Source organism: Parasteatoda tepidariorum, chromosome 5, assembly GCF_982258835.1.
Source record: "Parasteatoda tepidariorum strain Cologne lab strain chromosome 5, Ptep-v5.0, whole genome shotgun sequence".
Classification (NCBI taxonomy): Eukaryota; Metazoa; Arthropoda; class Arachnida; order Araneae; family Theridiidae; genus Parasteatoda; species Parasteatoda tepidariorum.
The window spans coordinates 7443859-7453993 of NC_141759.1; positions in this window are offsets into that span (position 1 = coordinate 7443859).

Consider the following 10135-nt stretch of genomic DNA (forward strand, 5'->3'; position numbering starts at 1 on the left):
ATAATATCAACTAATAATTATAATTTGACATAAAATCCTACAGTGCGTCTAATAATATGTCCAGGGAGTGTAATTTGGCGAAAATAGAGCGGCTGGCATAGTCTGGTTGGTAGGGCCCTGAGTTCATGTGCAAGAGGTCGTGGATTCGATCCCCACCAACTGAAGACTCCCCAGGGAGTAAATGGTGACCGAATCGCGTCATGTCTGTCGAGTCGCTAAGTCCTCCTTGTTTAAAACGGTTTCATTCGAGTGAAGATAATATCAACTAATAATTATAATTTGACATAAAATCCTACAGTGCGTCTAATAATATGTCCAGGGACTGTAATTTGGCGAAAATAGAGCGGCTGGCATAGTCTGGTTGGTAGGGCCCTGAGTTCATGTGCAAGAGGTCGTGGATTCGATCCCCACCAACTGAAGACTCCCCAGGGAGTAAATGGTGACCGAATCGCGTCATGTCTGTCGAGTCGCTAAGTCCTCCTTGTTTAAAACGGTTTCATTCGAGTGAAGATAATATCAACTAATAATTATAATTTGACATAAAATCCTACAGTGCGTCTAATAATATGTCCAGGGACTGTAATTTGGCGAAAATAGAGCGGCTGGCATAGTCTGGTTGGTAGGGCCCTGAGTTCATGTGCAAGAGGTCGTGGATTCGATCCCCACCAACTGAAGACTCCCCAGGGAGTAAATGGTGACCGAATCGCGTCATGTCTGTCGAGTCGCTAAGTCCTCCTTGTTTAAAACGGTTTCATTCGAGTGAAGATAATATCAACTAATAATTATAATTTGACATAAAATCCTACAGTGCGTCTAATAATATGTCCAGGGACTGTAATTTGGCGAAAATAGAGCGGCTGGCATAGTCTGGTTGGTAGGGCCCTGAGTTCATGTGCAAGAGGTCGTGGATTCGATCCCCACCAACTGAAGACTCCCCAGGGAGTAAATGGTGACCGAATCGCGTCATGTCTGTCGAGTCGCTAAGTCCTCCTTGTTTAAAACGGTTTCATTCGAGTGAAGATAATATCAACTAATAATTATAATTTGACATAAAATCCTACAGTGCGTCTAATAATATGTCCAGGGACTGTAATTTGGCGAAAATAGAGCGGCTGGCATAGTCTGGTTGGTAGGGCCCTGAGTTCATGTGCAAGAGGTCGTGGATTCGATCCCCTCCAACTGAAGACTCCCCAGGGAGTAAATGGTGACCGAATCGCGTCATGTCTGTCGAGTCGCTAAGTCCTCCTTGTTTAAAACGGTTTCATTCGAGTGAAGATAATATCAACTAATAATTATAATTTGACATAAAATCCTACAGTGCGTCTAATAATATGTCCAGGGACTGTAATTTGGCGAAAATAGAGCGGCTGGCATAGTCTGGTTGGTAGGGCCCTGAGTTCATGTGCAAGAGGTCGTGGATTCGATCCCCACCAACTGAAGACTCCCCAGGGAGTAAATGGTGACCGAATCGCGTCATGTCTGTCGAGTCGCTAAGTCCTCCTTGTTTAAAACGGTTTCATTCGAGTGAAGATAATATCAACTAATAATTATAATTTGACATAAAATCCTACAGTGCGTCTAATAATATGTCCAGGGACTGTAATTTGGCGAAAATAGAGCGGCTGGCATAGTCTGGTTGGTAGGGCCCTGAGTTCATGTGCAAGAGGTCGTGGATTCGATCCCCACCAACTGAAGACTCCCCAGGGAGTAAATGGTGACCGAATCGCGTCATGTCTGTCGAGTCGCTAAGTCCTCCTTGTTTAAAACGGTTTCATTCGAGTGAAGATAATATCAACTAATAATTATAATTTGACATAAAATCCTACAGTGCGTCTAATAATATGTCCAGGGACTGTAATTTGGCGAAAATAGAGCGGCTGGCATAGTCTGGTTGGTAGGGCCCTGAGTTCATGTGCAAGAGGTCGTGGATTCGATCCCCACCAACTGAAGACTCCCCAGGGAGTAAATGGTGACCGAATCGCGTCATGTCTGTCGAGTCGCTAAGTCCTCCTTGTTTAAAACGGTTTCATTCGAGTGAAGATAATATCAACTAATAATTATAATTTGACATAAAATCCTACAGTACGTCTAATAATATGTCCAGGGAGTGTAATTTGGCGAAAATAGAGCGGCTGGCATAGTCTGGTTGGTAGGGCCCTGAGTTCATGTGCAAGAGGTCGTGGATTCGATCCCCACCAACTGAAGACTCCCCAGGGAGTAAATGGTGACCGAATCGCGTCATGTCTGTCGAGTCGCTAAGTCCTCCTTGTTTAAAACGGTTTCATTCGAGTGAAGATAATATCAACTAATAATTATAATTTGACATAAAATCCTACAGTACGTCTAATAATATGTCCAGGGACTGTAATTTGGCGAAAATAGAGCGGCTGGCATAGTCTGGTTGGTAGGGCCCTGAGTTCATGTGCAAGAGGTCGTGGATTCGATCCCCACCAACTGAAGACTCCCCAGGGAGTAAATGGTGACCGAATCGCGTCATGTCTGTCGAGTCGCTAAGTCCTCCTTGTTTAAAACGGTTTCATTCGAGTGAAGATAATATCAACTAATAATTATAATTTGACATAAAATCCTACAGTGCGTCTAATAATATGGCCAGGGACTGTAATTTGGCGAAAATAGAGCGGCTGGCATAGTCTGGTTGGTAGGGCCCTGAGTTCATGTGCAAGAGGTCGTGGATTCGATCCCCACCAACTGAAGACTCCCCAGGGAGTAAATGGTGACCGAATCGCGTCATGTCTGTCGAGTCGCTAAGTCCTCCTTGTTTAAAACGGTTTCATTCGAGTGAAGATAATATCAACTAATAATTATAATTTGACATAAAATCCTACAGTGCGTCTAATAATATGTCCAGGGACTGTAATTTGGCGAAAATAGAGCGGCTGGCATAGTCTGGTTGGTAGGGCCCTGAGTTCATGTGCAAGAGGTCGTGGATTCGATCCCCACCAACTGAAGACTCCCCAGGGAGTAAATGGTGACCGAATCGCGTCATGTCTGTCGAGTCGCTAAGTCCTCCTTGTTTAAAACGGTTTCATTCGAGTGAAGATAATATCAACTAATAATTATAATTTGACATAAAATCCTACAGTGCGTCTAATAATATGTCCAGGGACTGTAATTTGGCGAAAATAGAGCGGCTGGCATAGTCTGGTTGGTAGGGCCCTGAGTTCATGTGCAAGAGGTCGTGGATTCGATCCCCACCAACTGAAGACTCCCCAGGGAGTAAATGGTGACCGAATCGCGTCATGTCTGTCGAGTCGCTAAGTCCTCCTTGTTTAAAACGGTTTCATTCGAGTGAAGATAATATCAACTAATAATTATAATTTGACATAAAATCCTACAGTGCGTCTAATAATATGTCCAGGGAGAGTAATTTGGCGAAAATAGAGCGGCTGGCATAGTCTGGTTGGTAGGGCCCTGAGTTCATGTGCAAGAGGTCGTGGATTCGATCCCCACCAACTGAAGACTCCCCAGGGAGTAAATGGTGACCGAATCGCGTCATGTCTGTCGAGTCGCTAAGTCCTCCTTGTTTAAAACGGTTTCATTCGAGTGAAGATAATATCAACTAATAATTATAATTTGACATAAAATCCTACAGTGCGTCTAATAATATGTCCAGGGACTGTAATTTGGCGAAAATAGAGCGGCTGGCATAGTCTGGTTGGTAGGGCCCTGAGTTCATGTGCAAGAGGTCGTGGATTCGATCCCCACCAACTGAAGACTCCCCAGGGAGTAAATGGTGACCGAATCGCGTCATGTCTGTCGAGTCGCTAAGTCCTCCTTGTTTAAAACGGTTACATTCGAGTGAAGATAATATCAACTAATAATTATAATTTGACATAAAATCCTACAGTGCGTCTAATAATATGTCCAGGGAGTGTAATTTGGCGAAAATAGAGCGGCTGGCATAGTCTGGTTGGTAGGGCCCTGAGTTCATGTGCAAGAGGTCGTGGATTCGATCCCCACCAACTGAAGACTCCCCAGGGAGTAAATGGTGACCGAATCGCGTCATGTCTGTCGAGTCGCTAAGTCCTCCTTGTTTAAAACGGTTTCATTCGAGTGAAGATAATATCAACTAATAATTATAATTTGACATAAAATCCTACAGTGCGTCTAATAATATGGCCAGGGACTGTAATTTGGCGAAAATAGAGCGGCTGGCATAGTCTGGTTGGTAGGGCCCTGAGTTCATGTGCAAGAGGTCGTGGATTCGATCCCCTCCAACTGAAGACTCCCCAGGGAGTAAATGGTGACCGAATCGCGTCATGTCTGTCGAGTCGCTAAGTCCTCCTTGTTTAAAACGGTTTCATTCGAGTGAAGATAATATCAACTAATAATTATAATTTGACATAAAATCCTACAGTGCGTCTAATAATATGTCCAGGGACTGTAATTTGGCGAAAATAGAGCGGCTGGCATAGTCTGGTTGGTAGGGCCCTGAGTTCATGTGCAAGAGGTCGTGGATTCGATCCCCACCAACTGAAGACTCCCCAGGGAGTAAATGGTGACCGAATCGCGTCATGTCTGTCGAGTCGCTAAGTCCTCCTTGTTTAAAACGGTTTCATTCGAGTGAAGATAATATCAACTAATAATTATAATTTGACATAAAATCCTACAGTGCGTCTAATAATATGTCCAGGGACTGTAATTTGGCGAAAATAGAGCGGCTGGCATAGTCTGGTTGGTAGGGCCCTGAGTTCATGTGCAAGAGGTCGTGGATTCGATCCCCACCAACTGAAGACTCCCCAGGGAGTAAATGGTGACCGAATCGCGTCATGTCTGTCGAGTCGCTAAGTCCTCCTTGTTTAAAACGGTTTCATTCGAGTGAAGATAATATCAACTAATAATTATAATTTGACATAAAATCCTACAGTGCGTCTAATAATATGTCCAGGGACTGTAATTTGGCGAAAATAGAGCGGCTGGCATAGTCTGGTTGGTAGGGCCCTGAGTTCATGTGCAAGAGGTCGTGGATTCGATCCCCACCAACTGAAGACTCCCCAGGGAGTAAATGGTGACCGAATCGCGTCATGTCTGTCGAGTCGCTAAGTCCTCCTTGTTTAAAACGGTTTCATTCGAGTGAAGATAATATCAACTAATAATTATAATTTGACATAAAATCCTACAGTGCGTCTAATAATATGGCCAGGGACTGTAATTTGGCGAAAATAGAGCGGCTGGCATAGTCTGGTTGGTAGGGCCCTGAGTTCATGTGCAAGAGGTCGTGGATTCGATCCCCACCAACTGAAGACTCCCCAGGGAGTAAATGGTGACCGAATCGCGTCATGTCTGTCGAGTCGCTAAGTCCTCCTTGTTTAAAACGGTTTCATTCGAGTGAAGATAATATCAACTAATAATTATAATTTGACATAAAATCCTACAGTGCGTCTAATAATATGTCCAGGGACTGTAATTTGGCGAAAATAGAGCGGCTGGCATAGTCTGGTTGGTAGGGCCCTGAGTTCATGTGCAAGAGGTCGTGGATTCGATCCCCACCAACTGAAGACTCCCCAGGGAGTAAATGGTGACCGAATCGCGTCATGTCTGTCGAGTCGCTAAGTCCTCCTTGTTTAAACCGGTTTCATTCGAGTGAAGATAATATCAACTAATAATTATAATTTGACATAAAATCCTACAGTGCGTCTAATAATATGTCCAGGGACTGTAATTTGGCGAAAATAGAGCGGCTGGCATAGTCTGGTTGGTAGGGCCCTGAGTTCATGTGCAAGAGGTCGTGGATTCGATCCCCACCAACTGAAGACTCCCCAGGGAGTAAATGGTGACCGAATCGCGTCATGTCTGTCGAGTCGCTAAGTCCTCCTTGTTTAAACCGGTTTCATTCGAGTGAAGATAATATCAACTAATAATTATAATTTGACATAAAATCCTACAGTGCGTCTAATAATATGTCCAGGGACTGTAATTTGGCGAAAATAGAGCGGCTGGCATAGTCTGGTTGGTAGGGCCCTGAGTTCATGTGCAAGAGGTCGTGGATTCGATCCCCACCAACTGAAGACTCCCCAGGGAGTAAATGGTGACCGAATCGCGTCATGTCTGTCGAGTCGCTAAGTCCTCCTTGTTTAAAACGGTTTCATTCGAGTGAAGATAATATCAACTAATAATTATAATTTGACATAAAATCCTACAGTGCGTCTAATAATATGTCCAGGGACTGTAATTTGGCGAAAATAGAGCGGCTGGCATAGTCTGGTTGGTAGGGCCCTGAGTTCATGTGCAAGAGGTCGTGGATTCGATCCCCACCAACTGAAGACTCCCCAGGGAGTAAATGGTGACCGAATCGCGTCATGTCTGTCGAGTCGCTAAGTCCTCCTTGTTTAAAACGGTTTCATTCGAGTGAAGATAATATCAACTAATAATTATAATTTGACATAAAATCCTACAGTGCGTCTAATAATATGTCCAGGGACTGTAATTTGGCGAAAATAGAGCGGCTGGCATAGTCTGGTTGGTAGGGCCCTGAGTTCATGTGCAAGAGGTCGTGGATTCGATCCCCACCAACTGAAGACTCCCCAGGGAGTAAATGGTGACCGAATCGCGTCATGTCTGTCGAGTCGCTAAGTCCTCCTTGTTTAAACCGGTTTCATTCGAGTGAAGATAATATCAACTAATAATTATAATTTGACATAAAATCCTACAGTGCGTCTAATAATATGTCCAGGGACTGTAATTTGGCGAAAATAGAGCGGCTGGCATAGTCTGGTTGGTAGGGCCCTGAGTTCATGTGCAAGAGGTCGTGGATTCGATCCCCACCAACTGAAGACTCCCCAGGGAGTAAATGGTGACCGAATCGCGTCATGTCTGTCGAGTCGCTAAGTCCTCCTTGTTTAAACCGGTTTCATTCGAGTGAAGATAATATCAACTAATAATTATAATTTGACATAAAATCCTACAGTGCGTCTAATAATATGTCCAGGGACTGTAATTTGGCGAAAATAGAGCGGCTGGCATAGTCTGGTTGGTAGGGCCCTGAGTTCATGTGCAAGAGGTCGTGGATTCGATCCCCACCAACTGAAGACTCCCCAGGGAGTAAATGGTGACCGAATCGCGTCATGTCTGTCGAGTCGCTAAGTCCTCCTTGTTTAAAACGGTTTCATTCGAGTGAAGATAATATCAACTAATAATTATAATTTGACATAAAATCCTACAGTGCGTCTAATAATATGTCCAGGGACTGTAATTTGGCGAAAATAGAGCGGCTGGCATAGTCTGGTTGGTAGGGCCCTGAGTTCATGTGCAAGAGGTCGTGGATTCGATCCCCACCAACTGAAGACTCCCCAGGGAGTAAATGGTGACCGAATCGCGTCATGTCTGTCGAGTCGCTAAGTCCTCCTTGTTTAAAACGGTTTCATTCGAGTGAAGATAATATCAACTAATAATTATAATTTGACATAAAATCCTACAGTGCGTCTAATAATATGTCCAGGGACTGTAATTTGGCGAAAATAGAGCGGCTGGCATAGTCTGGTTGGTAGGGCCCTGAGTTCATGTGCAAGAGGTCGTGGATTCGATCCCCACCAACTGAAGACTCCCCAGGGAGTAAATGGTGACCGAATCGCGTCATGTCTGTCGAGTCGCTAAGTCCTCCTTGTTTAAAACGGTTTCATTCGAGTGAAGATAATATCAACTAATAATTATAATTTGACATAAAATCCTACAGTGCGTCTAATAATATGTCCAGGGACTGTAATTTGGCGAAAATAGAGCGGCTGGCATAGTCTGGTTGGTAGGGCCCTGAGTTCATGTGCAAGAGGTCGTGGATTCGATCCCCACCAACTGAAGACTCCCCAGGGAGTAAATGGTGACCGAATCGCGTCATGTCTGTCGAGTCGCTAAGTCCTCCTTGTTTAAAACGGTTTCATTCGAGTGAAGATAATATCAACTAATAATTATAATTTGACATAAAATCCTACAGTGCGTCTAATAATATGTCCAGGGACTGTAATTTGGCGAAAATAGAGCGGCTGGCATAGTCTGGTTGGTAGGGCCCTGAGTTCATGTGCAAGAGGTCGTGGATTCGATCCCCACCAACTGAAGACTCCCCAGGGAGTAAATGGTGACCGAATCGCGTCATGTCTGTCGAGTCGCTAAGTCCTCCTTGTTTAAAACGGTTTCATTCGAGTGAAGATAATATCAACTAATAATTATAATTTGACATAAAATCCTACAGTGCGTCTAATAATATGTCCAGGGACTGTAATTTGGCGAAAATAGAGCGGCTGGCATAGTCTGGTTGGTAGGGCCCTGAGTTCATGTGCAAGAGGTCGTGGATTCGATCCCCACCAACTGAAGACTCCCCAGGGAGTAAATGGTGACCGAATCACGTCATGTCTGTCGAGTCGCTAAGTCCTCCTTGTTTAAAACGGTTTCATTCGAGTGAAGATAATATCAACTAATAATTATAATTTGACATAAAATCCTACAGTGCGTCTAATAATATGTCCAGGGACTGTAATTTGGCGAAAATAGAGCGGCTGGCATAGTCTGGTTGGTAGGGCCCTGAGTTCATGTGCAAGAGGTCGTGGATTCGATCCCCACCAACTGAAGACTCCCCAGGGAGTAAATGGTGACCGAATCGCGTCATGTCTGTCGAGTCGCTAAGTCCTCCTTGTTTAAAACGGTTTCATTCGAGTGAAGATAATATCAACTAATAATTATAATTTGACATAAAATCCTACAGTGCGTCTAATAATATGTCCAGGGACTGTAATTTGGCGAAAATAGAGCGGCTGGCATAGTCTGGTTGGTAGGGCCCTGAGTTCATGTGCAAGAGGTCGTGGATTCGATCCCCACCAACTGAAGACTCCCCAGGGAGTAAATGGTGACCGAATCACGTCATGTCTGTCGAGTCGCTAAGTCCTCCTTGTTTAAAACGGTTTCATTCGAGTGAAGATAATATCAACTAATAATTATAATTTGACATAAAATCCTACAGTGCGTCTAATAATATGTCCAGGGACTGTAATTTGGCGAAAATAGAGCGGCTGGCATAGTCTGGTTGGTAGGGCCCTGAGTTCATGTGCAAGAGGTCGTGGATTCGATCCCCACCAACTGAAGACTCCCCAGGGAGTAAATGGTGACCGAATCGCGTCATGTCTGTCGAGTCGCTAAGTCCTCCTTGTTTAAAACGGTTTCATTCGAGTGAAGATAATATCAACTAATAATTATAATTTGACATAAAATCCTACAGTGCGTCTAATAATATGTCCAGGGACTGTAATTTGGCGAAAATAGAGCGGCTGGCATAGTCTGGTTGGTAGGGCCCTGAGTTCATGTGCAAGAGGTCGTGGATTCGATCCCCACCAACTGAAGACTCCCCAGGGAGTAAATGGTGACCGAATCGCGTCATGTCTGTCGAGTCGCTAAGTCCTCCTTGTTTAAAACGGTTTCATTCGAGTGAAGATAATATCAACTAATAATTATAATTTGACATAAAATCCTACAGTGCGTCTAATAATATGTCCAGGGACTGTAATTTGGCGAAAATAGAGCGGCTGGCATAGTCTGGTTGGTAGGGCCCTGAGTTCATGTGCAAGAGGTCGTGGATTCGATCCCCACCAACTGAAGACTCCCCAGGGAGTAAATGGTGACCGAATCGCGTCATGTCTGTCGAGTCGCTAAGTCCTCCTTGTTTAAAACGGTTTCATTCGAGTGAAGATAATATCAACTAATAATTATAATTTGACATAAAATCCTACAGTGCGTCTAATAATATGTCCAGGGACTGTAATTTGGCGAAAATAGAGCGGCTGGCATAGTCTGGTTGGTAGGGCCCTGAGTTCATGTGCAAGAGGTCGTGGATTCGATCCCCACCAACTGAAGACTCCCCAGGGAGTAAATGGTGACCGAATCACGTCATGTCTGTCGAGTCGCTAAGTCCTCCTTGTTTAAAACGGTTTCATTCGAGTGAAGATAATATCAACTAATAATTATAATTTGACATAAAATCCTACAGTGCGTCTAATAATATGTCCAGGGACTGTAATTTGGCGAAAATAGAGCGGCTGGCATAGTCTGGTTGGTAGGGCCCTGAGTTCATGTGCAAGAGGTCGTGGATTCGATCCCCACCAACTGAAGACTCCCCAGGGAGTAAATGGTGACC